The sequence below is a fragment of the Centruroides vittatus genome, unplaced genomic scaffold (genome assembly GCF_030686945.1).
Source record: "Centruroides vittatus isolate TY-2023 unplaced genomic scaffold, ASM3068694v2 contig_1169, whole genome shotgun sequence".
In the NCBI taxonomy this organism is placed as follows: domain Eukaryota; kingdom Metazoa; phylum Arthropoda; class Arachnida; order Scorpiones; family Buthidae; genus Centruroides; species Centruroides vittatus.
The window spans coordinates 1-18,621 of NW_027120750.1; the positions used below are offsets into that span (position 1 = coordinate 1).

Consider the following 18,621-nt stretch of genomic DNA (forward strand, 5'->3'; position numbering starts at 1 on the left):
ATTTTTACAATATTCTATTCACTTTTTGTATTTTTGTGTTGTTTGTATTCTGAAGATGGATCACTTAAGGCCTCTTCATACATTATGAGAATGGAAAAGAGAAGAGGAAACAATATTAAAAATAGGTTTAAACAAATTCATAACACTTTGCACATTATTTGTGATGTGTCTGTTCTGTCAACTTTTCTCTCTAACCAAAAGAGAAGTTCTACTTTTATCTCCTGTCGGTAGCCCATAATCCTTTGCATTCTTTAACTTGGACTGTTCTAACCATTTCAATTTTATCAGAATTATTTTTGATGAATCATAATTCATATGTTTAACTTAAAATATATAAACAATCTGAATAGATAGTCTTTACATAGGCCAATGCACTGTATTTAAAACTTGCCTAAAATATCAAAAATCTATGATCAGTTTTCTTAATTTCTTTTATGAGGTTTTAATAGTTTGTTCTCCCTTCTTTTTGAATTAATTAACTGCATATTACACTCTAATTTTTTAAGAATTTTGCTACTCAGATTTCACTTTTGCTATGCTTTCCAAGCTTTGTTAAACTACAACTATTAAAAGTGCATGCACAATTCTCTTTCGTTCTTTTGAAGTATGAATGCTTATGGAAGGAGAATAGCAGAAAAGAGAAAACAGACTTTCTCTTCTCTTTTCTGTTCTTATGAAGTATGAACAGCCTTTAGACAGCCAAAAATGTTTGATTAACTAAATAATTTTGCTGGTAAGGTTTGAGTGGTTTAAGGAAAACGTGTCCACTGAAATATCCAAAAAAAAAAAAAACTCCTACCAACAAAAGAGAATTGATTAAAATCATTGTTAATGTTTGGTGTCATGTGATTTCAGTTGAATTGCTCAAAAGATTTGTTCACTTTGCTGGAAGATGCAGATTGATTATGAAGAACAAATGATAGTCATTTCAATATTAATAATTTTAAAAGTCTGTAACAGTGATTATAAATTAGCTCTGTACCATAATATTATATAATATTACCCTAATATTACTGTGTGGGAATTTTATAGTGAATTTTTAATATCCTTTAAGTTTTGAACAAAATGATTTAAAGCCAAACAATTGCCGATTATTTTGGACTGTACTAGTGCTGCTAATTACTACTAAAATGTCAAATAGATATCTAAAATGTCTAAAGGTAGGTGTTGTGTACCATCTCTTGATAAATTTAACAATTAATTTAGAAGGTTCTGGGACAAAAGAATGTGCCCAAAGCAGGACTCAAACCTGTAACTCCTGCTTGCCATGTAGTTAGGTTGCTAGTTATGCTACCCAGACCTGTGTTCAATCTTTGCTTCCAGAACATGGCATTCCACTGGCTACAGTGATAGCTGGCTGAGCTCCATAGTGGGAGTTACTGGGCTGTGGGCACTTAAGTTGTCCCCAGTTGACACCATGAGTAACCAGTATAGTTATACCTAAATTAATAGTTCTGGGAGTGAAGATCAGACAGAGGTCTGTGTAGTGCAACTGGTAACACATTCATATGACAAGTGGGAGTTGTGGGTTTGAGTCCTGCCTCAGACCAATTCTTTTCTTCCAGAACCTTCTAAATTAATTATTGTATGCCATCTCTTAATAAAGTTAATATCTACCTCTAGACCAAATTATTTGACATTTAATTAGTACATTTGGCCATATTAGTACTATGCTACCCAATGTGTAATGTAGCAGTTGTTTCGCTTTAATCTAAAATCAGGTTTGTAGATGTTCATTTTAGTATACATACAAAATGGTGTATAATATTGTTGTTAAATAAAGATTTTTTTCCTAAAGTTTAATTCAACCCTTTGTGACTGTAAGGCCAGATTTGCCAATTTACTTTTAACATCTCACTTTCTTGTTTTCAACCAATGTATTGATGAGATTTGCTAGCTTAGAATTGGTTTTCGTAATTATAACTTGAATTGTGTTCCTCACTTATATTCATAGCAACAGAATAACTGTTCATTTTGGGTTTTATTAATAAACATGATTTATATGTGATAGAAAATAAAAGTAAATTATGGATTGCTTTATTTTATTCAAATATATCTTTTTAACTACATAATGTTCATAAAATACTTTATCAAAAGAATAAATTTACAATTTATAGAAAAATAATATGCGTAATTGAGCCCCTTTAATAGAGCATCAGATGAGAGCAGTTTGCTTAAAAGAACATTCTCTCATTTTCCCAATTTTCTCCACAATGTTTTACATTAGTGGCACTTCTGTTATCATCATACAGGTTAGTGAAGTGGTTCATTTAAATGACTGGTATGTTGGTGGCATTTTTAGAGCATCACTCTGCATAAGGGACCATTGTTCTAGAGAAGATTTATAAAGGCCTATCTTTAATTTTAGTGTATGGATGCATGATGACAAAGCTCTCTACATTATAGTGTTTAAAATTTGGTGAGATCTTCCAATGGTTAATTTTCTAATAAATGAACAATCAAAAAATTTCATACAGAATCATAATGAATAGGTTTTATTGAACACGTGCATATGAAAAGCAATTACATATTAAAAAGGTATAACATATATGAACAAACAGTGCAAATGACATATACAGGGTGGGGCAGAAAGGACGGACTGTTTTAAAAAATCACATCTATAATTGTTGTTACAAAAGATATTTGTTGGAAGATGTGAGTTTGTATTGAAATAGCATTTTACAGAATCAAGTGTGGAAAAAACATCTCCCATGTGGTGTCCATTATCAGTGATGCGCATCTGGAGATGATTTTGGCAACTTCCACACGAATAGCTTCCTTCAGTTCTTGCAAAGAACAGGCTTATGCTCATATACACGTGCCTTGAGATGTCCCCACAAGAAATAATCGCACATGGATAGGTTGGGTGAACAAGGAGGCCAATGAATGTTACCCAACCAGAGAAGAGACAATGAATAATGTCAATTGATGCTCTAGCTGTGTAAGCCATTGCCCTATCCTGTTGAAACCACACACATATGATGGGAATACATTTCCATCATTTGCAAGGATGCGGAAACTTATTCTCATCGTGTGTGTGACTGAGCAATCTCCTTTGCATAAGACTGTTTTCTCAGTTGTACATAAACACAGTGTTCTATCATCCATGGCTCTATGCCTTCAACTGAAAAGACAATACTAAAACCTCACTACTTTCATGCTACCTGTCACACATCTATCACTCTACCTGGTGGTGAGTTGTAGCCATTTCAAAAAGTCTGTCCTTTCTGCCCCACCCTGTACATCCTCACTTCGGGACAAGGTGACAAGTGGGACAAGTGATTAGTGACCAGCTATTTGAGGTCACATGCATGATCTTACTGTAAGGTGGCACTATACTTGTTTGTTTTTATACTATATGCCATTAGGAAACATTCAGAAATTTTGGAGCAATGATGTTTACATCTTTTAAGCTAGGACCCCTTGCTGTATTTTGGGGATGAAGTGAAAGTAATGTGACTGGAAAAAATACTGTATTTACTTTATTTAATAGAACAATAATTGATGATATAAGAATGGAAACCAATACATAAATATAGTAAAATTATTTTGATGGATTTTAATGTCTTCAAATCTGTTATTAGTGACAGAGTTCCTAAGACATAAAGAATGGAGAAAATTGAATAGTATAAACCAGAGGTGGGCAAGCAAGAGTTCAGTGGGAACCAAAATGTAGGTTTTGCAAAATGCATGGGAGCTGCGGTTCTGTACTGTCGTGGTGGATAGTATGGTAAGGCAGGGAAGGATAGGGTGTCCCCCATTCGGGTCGAGAACTTGTTTTAAAAGAATAGATTTGAAATGTCAATTTAATTTATTGCACCAACTTGGAAATAAATTACTAAATATTACATATATATAATTACATATTTTCACAAAATTGTGGAAATAAAATTGTAAAAATAATAATAAAAAACAGAAATTAACACTTTCAGCAAGAGCTGCATGTAAACTCAAAAAGAGCTGCACTTGCCCATGTCTGGTATAAACAATCTTTAGATGCTCTTGTTACTTTGGAGCATGACACTGATCACAAGAGTATTGTCTTAAGTGGACTCAACTGTATTTGTATAACACAAAACATGAAATGAGGCATATTTTTACATTTTATTGATAACTTTTATATAAATTTAAAATATAGTTTGTAAACTATTTATATAAATTTAAATAGTACAAGATATTATTTGTTCTGTGCCAAATATAAATATGTAATATATTTTTAGTTGCATATTTACTCCACAAGTATAGTATAGAGATGAAATGGAGTTACTGTATATGTGTATATACATATATTACATGTATTATATATTATCAAATCTGAAATAGTCAAAAATGGTACAAAATTTCAAATAAAACATTTTTGATGTATATCTAATATTAACAACAACAACAACAATAATAATAATAATAATAAATTTGTAATAAAAAATGAAAAAAGGCTAAAATAAATAAATTAGTCATGTGTATAATTTATTTTTAAAATATTTTAATTAAATTTTCTATGATGAATAAAGTCAAAAGGGCATCATATTATTAAAATTAGTCATCAGAATTCACTGTAGTGAATTTGATGACAAGAACAAACTTCAAAAATGGAATACATACTAAAAATCATAACAAGAATAAAGAAAAATGAAGAATGAACATGAATTATTTACTTTAATGGATTGAGCAGTTGATATTTTAATTATTTAGATTTTCATTTTCTTTATTTTAATGTTACTTTTAAGCATACTCAATGTAAGTAAATTAGTCATAAATTAATAGATTAATCAGATTTGTATTTGCCTGAATCCAAGCTTTCAAATTGCTAAAATAATTTTAAATAATTTTCATTCATCACAAGTTCAATACAAATTTTTTTTCCAGTCATCCACATAAACCTGCCACCAGAAGCAACTCTATGTTAGTATTATTTATAAAATTTTTTTGAATTAAATTATATTATATCTGAGTTAATTATTTTAGTTAAATTAATATAATATAAATAAAATGAGCTAGTTATTTTAATTAACTCATTTCATTTATATTTTTAACAATTAGAGATGACTTTTTATTACTTTTTACTAAAAAATTAACAGTTTATTTTTATTTTCATAGGGTATTACTAATGCTTTCTATTGTTTGGTCTGAATTTGAATATTAATTTGATAGGTATTAACATGTATTCAAAAATATTCAAAAATATAAATACTATTTATACAGTGTGAAAGGTCTGAAAATGATTGTTAAAAAGTTAGCTGTTTTTGTTGATCAAACTATATAAAAAGTAATTATAACAACCCGAAAAAACGTTGCTTCCTCGTCATCATCCCTTACATTGTCAGAGTATTTATTTATTTTTTTATTAAAATAACTTAATGGCTTATTAAATAACTTTTTAATAAACTCTGGCAGTTGTTTGGCTTTACAAATTTATCAGATTTTATGATGCTTATTTATGTAAATTATATATATGAAACAAGACAAGGATAATAATTGTAACTTTAAAAAAAAAATTTTTAAATGATAGTTAATTAAGAGAATATACATCTAGGAAAATTATATATACAGTGATTTTTCTAAACTGTATAATTTTTAATTAACTATCTTTTAAAAGAAAAATAGTTACAATTATTACATTTGTCTAGTTTCAAACATATCAGTTATTTTAATTAATGAGAAGAAAGAAAATTTCTTTTTTTATCTCATTAATAAATTTTGTCTTGTCATCCCTTGCATTGTAAATTTTTTTCAATATATTTTTACCTCTCAAATTCTAACTGGATTTTAATTAAGGCAAACACTTTCACATGTTATTTCTTCAACAATTTATTAACTTATGCTTTGTGATTAAGTATATGGTTGTCTGAAGATGGGTATTAAATACATTCAAAAACCTTAACATAAGTTAATAAATTGCTGGAGAAATAAGGTGTGAAATTGTTTGCACATTTTTACATAATAAACAAGAGATTTTAAACAGACCAATCAGCTTAAAGCATTATTTGGCACGTACAATTGTACAATATGTTGTATTGTGAAGTGTAAATTTTAAAATTTAACAGTTGCATGATTAACATCCCATTTGTTAAGAATTTATCAACTAAAAAGTTTTTATGAAAAATCTGAAAATTGTAAACAATGTATTATAAAAAGGATTTAGAGAGGAATGCTTTGAATGCTCATTACGCAATTAGGCAATTACTTTAAAAATAATGAAAATAAAACATAAATAATCTATTACTTCAATTATATTAAAAATGCCTTTTTATTTATATAGTAGAGTGAATAAAGTTAACGTTAAAGTATCTTGGAGATCAATTTTCTCGAATTTGTTTATTTTTGGGTAACTTTTCACTAGAAACATATTTGAGAAAATCATATATATATATATATACATATATATACATACAGTAGAGAGTCGTTTATCTGAACACCAGTTATCCAAACGCTTTCCAGTCGGACTGTGTCGTGTCAATCAAGCTTTTTTGATACTAGATTTACTTCTAAAGTATAATTTTTATGTTTTTTATATTTTCAATAATATTTATTTTGTTTGTACAAAAATAAAGAAATAATTTTTAACGATACAATAGCCTCGATTATTATTATAGAAATTTCGTTAGGCTTAAAATCGACGAAAATTCAGCACGAAGCGACACACAATGGAGAAAAATTTGAACATCGGACAGGTTAATATATTTTTTCGTACATAATCAGTTATCCGAAAAATCAGTTATCTGAACAACCCCAGTCCCCAATTGATTCGGATAAATCGACACTCTACTATACATATATATGTTCACAAGTTTTTGGGATTACTTTTGGACAGAGAATTATGCAACATTTGAATCTGATGCATACATGCTTAATATAATTGGTTAAGCTGCTGGCAATATAGGTTTATGTGCAACACAATGTTGATTGCTTATGCTTCGTGTAAATTGGACTTTTAATTCTGTATTACCGGTATATAGAATAATAAACTATGTTGATAGAAAAAGAAATTTTTTAACCTTTTAAAAATCTTGCAAACACATGATCCAAGGAAATAAATAATTGTGCTGCAACACAACAGATATGAGTATAGACAACTTTGCATTATTTGAAAGCCAAATTGATACTTAAAATATAGTTTTGTATTAATTCTTCTACAGTATGTCTCATGTAAAATTATCCCACTCACCAACTGAAGTAAAATTGTGCAGCATTAAATAATGAAACATTGGTTATGCAAGTTTCCATAATTTTTGAATGAAACAAAGTTTTCAAAGAGTTTTTGTCTAATTTTATTTTATCTCATTTGTCTATTAATTTCCAATATGAAGATTACAGTAATTTATTCAATTGTGAATGAGGCTGGTTTTACATAGGACACTCTGAAGATAAAGAATATTGGTGATGCCATCTTATAAACCTCTCTGCATAATGTTTTATAAAATTAAAAAAACAAATTTATAATAATGAAGGATGATCATAATTTCATATATATATAGTGGAGACCCCGCTTAACGCTGCCTTGATTAATGCTGATTCAATATAATGCAGTCTGTTCGAAACCTAAAAAAAAAGCTCAAAATTTACACTGATTAAAATTATCATGGCATTTCATTGATTCATATGTAATACAATTATTCCCAAACACGAACCAATCAACAAAAGGTGGCATTTCATCATAGCTCTGTACTTCCCTTAAATCTGTTTGTTTTGTGCAATTTTGGAAAAAATATATCATCATGGATGCCATAGGAAATATCGACTTCACTTGGCAAGAATTAACTGATAAATGCATGGATGGAGTGTGGAAGAAGTAATGGCTGGAGAATTCTCCAGCCATTACTTCTTTCACAGATTCAAGAATTCTCAACGAGAATAGTCTATCACTGTATCGTTAGGTTGACCAAATTGTCAACCTAATCGATACAGCAGGATTAGATGTAGATGAGCAGGATATTGAGGAGTTACTGCAGGTTTCTGGTAAGAGCCTTACGACCTTCAAGAACTGGCAGAACAAGGAATTTATGTAAAACTGGAAAATAGTCATTCTGAAAATGAGAACCCAAAGAATTTCTTTATAGATTTTCTTAGTAAAAGTTTGATAACGATAATTGAAATCGTTGATCAAATTATAGCAAATGATCCAGATTTTGAAAGAAGTGGAAAAGCAAGATGAGACATTTTGGATGCAATCTCCTACTACTGACATTTGCTTAAGGAAAGAAATAAAAAAGCAACAAATGAAACTACACGACTTTATTGCAAAAAAATCAAGAATTTCAGAAAAGCCAGGATCTTCATCATAAAAAATGAACTTTACATTTCTATGTGCATATGTTTGTATGGTGTTTAACATATTTTTATATTAATTTGCATAATAATATAACTTAAAGTAACATCTGTTTATTTTTGGTTGCGTGTTTCCCTTTTCCTGTTTACTCTGTGTTAAAATGACCACGTTTAACTCTTTCATTTAGCGCTTTGTCGTCTAGGAATGTATGCCCTGCATTAAGCAGGGTCTTACTGTATATTATATATGAATTACCTAAAATGATTTAATTATAACTTTCTGTGGTGATTGAATAATATTTAGGGTCAGTTATTAACTTATGATTATTTATTAACAAATTTTCATAAACAAGATTTCAAACAACATAGTTTGCCTTTTACATTTTGATGATGATATCACTCAGCTGATCATCATTCATACACAGACACTTTGCATTAATTCTTTTTACCTCAATGTCTTTACTATTATAAATTTCTGTTTGTATCCTTGTCTACTTAGACCTTGTTTATTAACAGGACTTATTATACTGGTGTAGTTTAGTTTCCGATTAGCAAATAGAGGAGATCTTAGTCAAAAGTCAAAACAAAATATCTTTATTTTTACCTGGTGAAAATAAAGATTCTCAATTTGCTAATTGGAAACTACAGCAGTATAATAAGTCCTTTTTAATAAACAAGGTGCAAATAGACAAGAATACAAATAGACATTTTGCATCTTTGCAATATGTCAATGGCACAACATATTCTCAGGTATGTTATTGATTGCATGAGAAATTTTTATACAAGTTTTAATATTTTGTGGATGTTCTTCATGTACTAACTATACTTTGTTTGCAAAATATTGAAACTTTTAAAGCAAAAATTTGTTGTGCAATTAATAGCATATTCAAGAATATGCTATTAATCGTACGCGTTGCTTGCACTCTCCGAGACATAGTCTTGTCCCAGAATGGCTTCGCCATTTTACTTGTTTTGAAGATGACATCACACCAGTAACCGCTATTAATTCATAGACACTCTTCATATCTTCTAAGTATATCAAGCATAAAGTGGTGTAGCATATTCTTGGATATGCTACACCACTTTATGCTTGATATACTTAGAAGATATGAAGAGTGTCTATGGATTAATAGCAGTTACTGGTATCAAAACAAATGAAACGGCAAAGCCATTCTTGGGATGAGACTGTCTTGGAGAGCGTGAGCAATGCATGCGCAAATCTCGCACTCACACCTGTTTGTAGAAATAGTCTCAGCATTTTGTATTTTATTTTGACCCTGTTCTTGGTCCCCTGACTACCTACAAGTCTGGTTTATTTTATATGCACATGATTTGGGCATCAAGTACTTTGTGCCAAATCGCAACTCTTGACATGTACTCCTTCATACCTGTAAGGTGTGCAGCTGTTGGCAGCAGTGCAATATTAGAAACAACGATCAATGTCAACAATAAATGGCAAACTATATTGTTTGAAATTCTTTACAAGGGATTGCTGCAAGCAGACATGATGAACTTGTACCATATGCCATCATTGAAGAGATACAGTGGAAGCAGGATAACTCAGTCATTTTCTTTCCCCAATTGTCTAACATATAGATTTACATTAAATCAAACTGTTTAACTTGAATGGGATTTTGATACAATATTTTCATAAACTCTCTGAAATTTTAATTTAAAGAAAATAATTAACATTCATCTATCAAGTAAACTAATCAGAAACTTTTTATAAAGCACGGGAACCACATACAACTAAAAGTAAATATTGTGAATACTATGATACACTTCATGTCTAGTCTTCTTAATGATGTGAGCGCTAAGATTGGCCTTTCTTTACCGCTAGACTTATTACACCACCACAGGACGTCAAATTAGACCTAGAAAAACACTTTTTTATTTTCAGAATGCATTTTGGACCTGGAGTTCCTCATCAGCTTTTGAGGGACTCCAGGTCCGAAACGCATTCTGAAAATAAAATAGTGTTTTTCTAAGTCTAATTTGATGTCCTGTAGTGACATAATAAGTCTAGCAATAAAGAAAGGCCAATGTTAGTGCTCACAAGTCAGTAAACATTGTCATGTGATGACAGGTGGGGTTGGTAGCTTCTAGACAGCATGTGTGACCTATATATTGTAACTGCCATTCAAACCTGCTTTTTTTTTTTAATTTGATTTCTGATGGATTTCGTCAACTAGCTGATGTAATAAATAAATAGATTATTGATAAATTAATTTAGAATAGGACTATAATTGTTTTTTAATTTAAAAATTTTAACAATTGTCGCAAAATTTTAAAGAGCATTGTTTATGATAAAAAATAAAATAAAAACAGATTGATTCTAGGTGCAGACTAGTATATAACAACATTGCCTGACATTCACACCATCCAAACTGAATTTAAAGGTGTTTTGATGGTGATAAAAAAATATATATAAATCAGTACAAATATACTGTGAATTCCTAAGAGGAGGTGCAAAAAATAGAACTTTCATGTGAGTTCAAGATACCCTAGTGGCAGCATTGCTTGTACATAAAAATTTCTTAATAAATATTTAAAAGTTAATAAATAATCATCTATTTATAATTATCCACTCTCCTGCTGGATTCTGTGCATTTAACTATGCCTACACTAAGATAAGACCTGAACTATGATGAAAAAATCAAAATGGAACAGATATCTGAAAAAAATACATTTTAAACTTCCTTATATTTATTGCCTTTGCCGAATTGCATTCAAAAACATTGTTTTCCCTTTCTTGCAACGTGAATATAAGAACATTTTAGACAGAGTAGAATTTTCATCTGTTTTGAAAATTAGTAAAAAGACAAGAAAACTTTCAGTTTCTATATAACTAACTTATGTTAATGGTCTTTATTTGTTTCTACTCATTTAAAATTTATATTTTCTCCTAAACGCTTGAAAATATTTAAAGTTTTGTTGAAAAACAATCTTACACCTAATTTAGACATACTATCAATTAACTGGGTGTATAATAAGGAATTATAAGTAGCCTTGTAACAAAATAGAAATTTTAATTTTTATATTAAAACTAATAAAAATTAGGATAAAATATTTAAAATATTGTTTTATTTTCTATTCTATAATACTTTTTTAATATATAAATTTATCTATTTTTAAGCTCACCAAAATTTGTTTATCCATCAATAAATGGACGGCGATTTCCCATGCAGAGGAATTTACAAGAGGTTATTTTATCTCATCATGAAGAAGTTATTAAATTTATTTATAGTAGTAAGTATTAATTCTAATTTTTAAATATGATTATTTTGTTAAAAAATAAGTGAGTGTAAATATTCTCACACTTAAAGTATTTAATTTTTAAATTATTTATATTTGAAATAATCTTTTTTTATAAAGAGTACACTTTACAAGATTAAATAAATGTAAGTTATATATTAAATTATTTGCTATTAGTATTGAATATTTATTGATTTAATAAATCAATAAATATTCAAATACAATCCTTAAAGCATTTCAATTGAATTTATTTTATTTATGAAATTCAGCACAGATTTTGTAATGTAATTAAACTGTTTAGTTAAAATTAATAATTGTAGATTTAATATTTTATTACATGAGCTAATAATATGCTATTGCCAATTTATTAGATTATATTATATTTTAAAGATTTTTCAGCACAACTTAATTTCTTGATTTATAGATCTATTGCACAAATTTTAAGTAGAATCATTGGTTTAAGTTTTATATCAGTTTATTCTAATATTTTAGTATTTATCAGATATATTTTATTATAGTAAACTAAATATGTAGATCCTATATCCTTTCAGGTTTATCTGGCTTATTTTCAGAGACTTAATAATTATCTTTGAAGAACAGCATTAAAATATTAATGTTTAAAAAATATTTAAAATAATTGAAGGCCTTTTATTTTTAAATATAATTAATAATAATAATAACTCTCCTGTGGTCACCTCCTGGTTGTGTGGTGGGAAAGCCCAGTAATTTTACTGATTTATAGGGCAATGCAGGCTGGAGCACAAGATCCTTATAGGGACACCCATGCCAGTAAGGTCAATGGGGAGAAATGAAGCTAAGAGTGACCACACCCACATTCTGTGGAGATATTTATCATGGTAGTAACTAGATCTAAGTATGATACCGGCTCGGACATTGCCCAGGTTAACAAGGTCTGTGTTCGTGGGTTAGCAGAGGCTCACATTCGAAAAATAGGCCACAGTCTCCTTGGTTACCGGTGGCGAAAGCAGCACCGGCCCAAGCATGGTTACTTCAATGCCCTCAACAGATGTGAGGAACCAACCTAGCCTTGGTGTTTCTATGGCAATGCATCCACTGACCACAAAGGCTGGAAAACCATGCCAACAGATGAAATGGACAATAGAAATGAACGAGTTTATCATCCATACTTACTACACCATCACAAAACTTGAAACAAACATGACAGCATACAGACAACAACTACAGCATAGATTCACGCAACAATATCCTCACCTCACTGTCACCGAACAAAGGGTTGTTGATCAAAAAAGAACAATTATACACAACAACCTCATCCCACAAACAACACTTGAACTTATCAAACAACAGGTTGCTGATCAAATACATCAACAGACAGAAACATCTAACATTAATGAAGATCATGTAACCTGTCAGGATAATCCAGCAACAAGTACTGATTACAGCACACACACACAACAACTACCACTATTGATACTACAGACACTTCCTCATCCATCACTGATAACATAGACATTGATTTAGTTAATATGCTATCGCTTATATTTCAGGAAACACTCACTAAATATGCAGGCACAGATCCCACACAACGACCACAAATACCAAAAATCAACACGTCAAAAGTAGGAAAAACACTAAATTATGTAAACACTCACTTACTACCACACTACATTCATTCAATTTCTACACTCTCAGACATTCATACATTAGTTTATGCTGGGGCAGTCACAGTAGTGACACACCATGGACTGAAAATACAATTGCAGACAGATACACACAAAACACAGTTCTATCACAAGCCTGCCTAGCTGAGAAGAATAGAAACACAAATAAATGACATTACACAGCAGTTAGGCAGGCTGACACAATACACTAAAAACAACATAACACCCAAATTAAAGAAACAACTCAAAAACATTTTCAAGAAAATTAAAACACACATTACAGAATACATCGACATACTAAAACAAAAACTCGCAGCCAAAGCACGTAGACTCAAATGATACAAAACATGCTCACTACGAAAACAACAAAATAAATTATTCACAAACAATGAAAAACTCTTCTACAGACAAATCAGTATCAAAACAAACACTGATACACAGCACAGTGGCACACCAACAGAAGAACTCACAACTTACTGGTCTTGTCTTTGGTCCAGTGTTGTTGCACACAGTGCTGATACTGGCTGGATTGTGGAGAACAAAAACTTGCATAACATACCAACTATGCCCTGTGCTGAGATAAACGTACATGACATCCACCACTCTGTTACTAGAACACACAACTGGAAGACACCTGGTGTAGACAACATTCTAAATTTCTGGTACAAAAAATTTACATCACTGCACCAGAAACTTTCTAAATACCTAACACACATCATCATCAATCCACAAGACATGCCAAAATTTCTTACTCAGGGCATCACTTACATGAAACCTAAAAACAACAATACCACAGACCCTCTCTCCCTCTCTACATACACTGCAGATCTGGACATCATAGCAGACTTTAATACGGCAAAACTCATCCTCGCTTTGTCCCCCATAGAACACCTCAGATGGTTGGAGGCATTCAGATATTTAAATCTACTCTCACATCAACGTGCGTAAATATTAAGGAGGAAATGGTTTTGTCAATGGCCTGGCATAGTTGATGGACAACACAATTTAACTGTTTGTTGAGTCCCTGTTTGGCAACTGAATGAACAGGCTTGACATGAATTTTTGAATTTTTTTGTGCTTGTAATTTGAACACCTGTTCAAATTTATATTCTAAAAAGCTGTTACATTCCATCAGGTAACTGTTATGTCTGAGGAAGAACTCTGATGGAGTTTGAAAATGTTTGCGTTAATTTTTTGTTTTGTTTCTGTGCACTCCGTAAATGGTTCTGTACATGAGTACATGATTATTAAAGAATAACAACATATATTATAATGGTACCAGGTCCAATGGACCCAGACGGTAGTTAGTGTGTTAAATCTACTCTAGATTTTTATCATCGTAACTGACCATTTATACCAATGATCTTAGATATGTAATGAAGACTTGTAATTATTCTTGGTGATCCAACATAAATGTTTTGCTTTGTAGATTTATTCTCAATAGTTATAAAGATGCTTGTTGGTCTGAGAACTATGCTTGTAATAAGAAAGTCAGAGCAATTGCTGTCTAACGCAACTGTCCCGGCCAATTTCTAAGATAAAACTAGAAGATTAAAATGAATTATTCATTACTTACCGTATATCTCGGCAGATAAGACGACATTCAGATAAGATGAGGTATAAATTTTCGTCAAAGTTTTATAGTTTTAGCATATATCTGTCCTATAAGATGACTCCCAAACTATCAATGGCCTATGAATTTCGTTTAGATCAGCGATCATTATCTGGATAATAATTCTGTATAGCGTATACGGAATTATGTCCTATTTGTAATTTTTCAAATGAACAAATTTATTTTCTTTCATCTGGCAGCACTGCCTTGCAGTTGTTGCAAGCATTCGCACTGATTCGGCATTTGGGTAATGACCTTGACTATTCACAAAAACGTCATATGGGCTATTCTATTTTGTGCACATACCCTACTCTCCATTAGTAAATAATTACGGTTTGTTCGTTTTTTTATATAATGGTTTTAATTTATATAAATTTCAATCTAATTTTTTGTATCTGTCCTATAAGACAACCCCGGATTTTGGGGCCTTTTTTTACGATTCAATTATCGTCTTATCTGTCGAGATATACGGTATATAGAATGACACTTAAAATTTAATTGCAATTAAAGAATGACATCTGGGAACATTTTTAGCAAAAAATACTGTAGAAAATGGATTCTATTTTTAAGTATTAAGAATAGAATACAAATTGTACTTAATCACTGAAGTGATGAAGCACAGTTTGCCTGAAATGGTTGACAATATATGTAATTCTTGTGTTTGTACTTTGCGGATTTTCTTTTATCCTGTTCAAGACTACTATTATTAACTTACTGTAGCTACTCAAATTCTAAATATTGAAATTGGATATGTTTATACAATATTTCTTGCTCAAAAAGTTCCAGGAATTTTTTCATTACTTATTTAGGGTGATATAATTTCACCTGTAGTTAATCTATATATTAATTGAAAAAGCATTTGAATCTGTAAGACTTAGTTTAAGTAAATTGCTGGAATTAGAAAATATAGTTCAGGCATCAAATTAAAGCTCTGTAGATATAATGCTACTGATGAAAGATTTGAGAAAGGTACAATGGTTCAGACATGGTGGAGTGGCAAAAGTACATTGTTACGTCTACAGGACAGGACAAACATTTTGGGCACTCACATGCCATCTAGTGATTTAGTTTTTTATTTTTAATCATTAAAACAACCCGTTGCTCACCCCTACTCTGAATTCTTGCTGTTTGCTACTTATGCCTTAATTCTTTATTCATTATTTTTTTTTTAACATTAATAAGTTTAAACACTTGCAGTACCTATTTAAATAATAAAATAAAATTAAGAATCATTTTTATTTTTGATGGCAGTTCCATCTATCAACTTTTAGTGCCAATTTTTGTTTTTATTTTACTGTTACTCTGTGATGAGACTAAAATGTGATTCTAACCATCCAATTCATTACTTAGTGCCAATTGATGGATCTCTTGACAAACCTACCAACAAAAGAGGAGTAAACTTGAATATCTGACTGTTGGTAGGTCTAAGAGTTTATTTTTGAAGCCCAGGACAAGATGATTGTCATGAGTGGGCTGCCACTAGCATCACCATTAATCTGAAGTTCTGCCAGTTGAAGTTGGTTGACCTTAAAAATGCCAAATTGCCACCCTGGGACCAAGATACAAAATTGAAAGTAGCCATTGAGAAACAGGTCCTGTGGGAAGAACCTCATGGTACTGAAGGACAGGTAGATGCAAATCTCAGACAAACACTTGCTGTACTGATGACTTTTGTGTAGAAACTAAATTTTAAATGCACTCATTGATTTTATTTCAATTGAATAAAACCATCCAATTAAACAGGTTCCTGCTAGTGAATTATTGATTTTAATCTTCTAGTTTTGGCATCAAAATAAAACATTTGGATAAGATTTCATATTCATATATAAAATTTGGGTTTTATCTTATCTTTTGATTAGCATTTTTTAAGAAGAATGAATTATATTATTATTCTTATTATTTTTTAATCATTTAAGGAACTTTATCAAACTTTAAGGTGTTTGATTCTGTGTATTAAAAGAACCATAAATAATTCGAGTGAGTAATCGCAGATGGATGGACTAACATTTTCGATCCTTTCTACGGATCATCTTCAGGTCAAAGGTTTTGAAATCGGAATGCTCTTTGAATATTGTGCAATCAGTGCATTTTCAAATTGTTTTTTGAATGCATTTATAAATTGAAATTTGGTCTGAGGCATCAATATCACAATTCCAATTTGAAAACCTTTGTTCTGAGGAACAAAATTTAAATAATTCAAGTTTTACCATTGTGAGAGTTTCAATGGAAGCTCAATAAAAAAAAGATAAAAACTTTAGGCTTCCATAGTAGTATATAAAGTAAAGATCTGTTATAAGTTAGCACAATTTTGTCATTTAGGAACTTTGAAAGATCTCAATGCATTCATTTACATTAAAACAATCTTTTTAATTGTTAAAATTATTTTTTCATTACTGTAGTTAAAATATTAATGGGCAAGATATGTTATGTTTTTATATAATTATATACTTGATTTAACCTCATTTTCTACATCATGCACTTGCATTTTACACAAGAGATACATTGTGCAAGATGATGCCTTCTCAAAATGCATTAATTTAAAACTGTTGCAATATATTCTTGCTTTTAAACATGCTATTGTGTTTGTTATTAATGTTATCTTTTCTTTTATTACATTATATCATCATAATCATAGTGTTGAAAATACTGAGGGAATGGGGGATAAAATGGATGCACTGTATTCTCACTAGTTAAGCCTGGTCCATTAAGTCTCTTCTGCTGGTAAATATCCAGCAGGATATAAGTTTTTTCATTTTTTCCTCTCCCTCTCCTTTCAGGTTTTCTTGGTATGCAGACTCTCATTCTGTTAATTGCCATATTACAAAGAAACTGCAAACTGCTTAGATCATTATCTTTGGAAATTGTTCTTTTTATAAACATTCTTACCAGTTTCGAGATGCATATGTTACTCTCATAAATTTTTTGCATACAATGAGATTTTATTAATAGTATTTTACAATATATTAAACTGTTTCAAATTCACATAAAATGTAGCTGCACTATAGATAATAAACAAAATTAAGTTGATTTTGTTTACTATTTAAATTTAAAACGATAAGAAAATACAAATTATTTTCTAGAAAGCTTAAATTTTTTGATATTGAATGGACTAAGCCAGTGGTTCCCAAACTATTTTGATTCTCAGCACCCTTGCAGATTTTCTACAAGGGTGCTGATTTTCCCAAGGTGCCCTATGTGAAATTCTAACAAGTACATTAATTTCTGACATTATAAAAATTTTATAACATTTCGTGACGCCCTTGTGAGGAAGCCGCGACACCCTAGGGCACCACGATGCACACTTTGGGAACGGCTGGACTAGCAGTAACTTTAAGTTTGCAATTCATTGAAATTATTTAGACATTGTCTTTATTCATTTAAAATATTTAATGTAAATTACTAAATAAGAAATAAAATAATTTCAATTTTAACTGGAATAAATATTTACTTTAATTAATAAAATTAAAGAAAATTTAAATATATTATATATATTTTTTTCTGTAGCCTGGAAAAATGTGTACAAAGAATATGAACTGACAAAGCAATCACCCGCAGAAGGAAAAGGTAAATTATTCCAAATTTATCATTTCTGCCTATGAATATTATATTCTGTTAAGGATTATGTAATTAGAAAGATTAAGTTTTTAAATGTAAAATTATTAGATATTTTTTTAATGCATATGAAATGTTTGTATTAATGTAAAAAGATCATTTGTTCATAAAATTTACTTGTCTTAATTCAAAATTGTCTGCAGGAAGAATTATGCAGACAGAACTACATAGTAGAATAATGGAAATAATTGACTAAAGCAACATCTTGGAAATTACTTTTAAAAAATTGTCAGG

At 30.3% G+C, this 18,621-nt stretch overlaps 1 long non-coding RNA gene across 1 annotated transcript; it reads left to right on the forward strand.

Annotated features, from left to right (window-relative positions):
- The first annotated feature begins 4,841 nt into the window (after positions 1–4,841).
- Positions 4,842–18,341, forward strand: LOC136982791 (uncharacterized). The gene is made up of 3 exons (XR_010881927.1): positions 4,842–4,902; positions 11,402–11,514; positions 18,280–18,341. It is a non-coding gene; the product is annotated as an uncharacterized lncRNA (long non-coding RNA).
- The last annotated feature ends 280 nt before the right edge of the window (positions 18,342–18,621 follow it).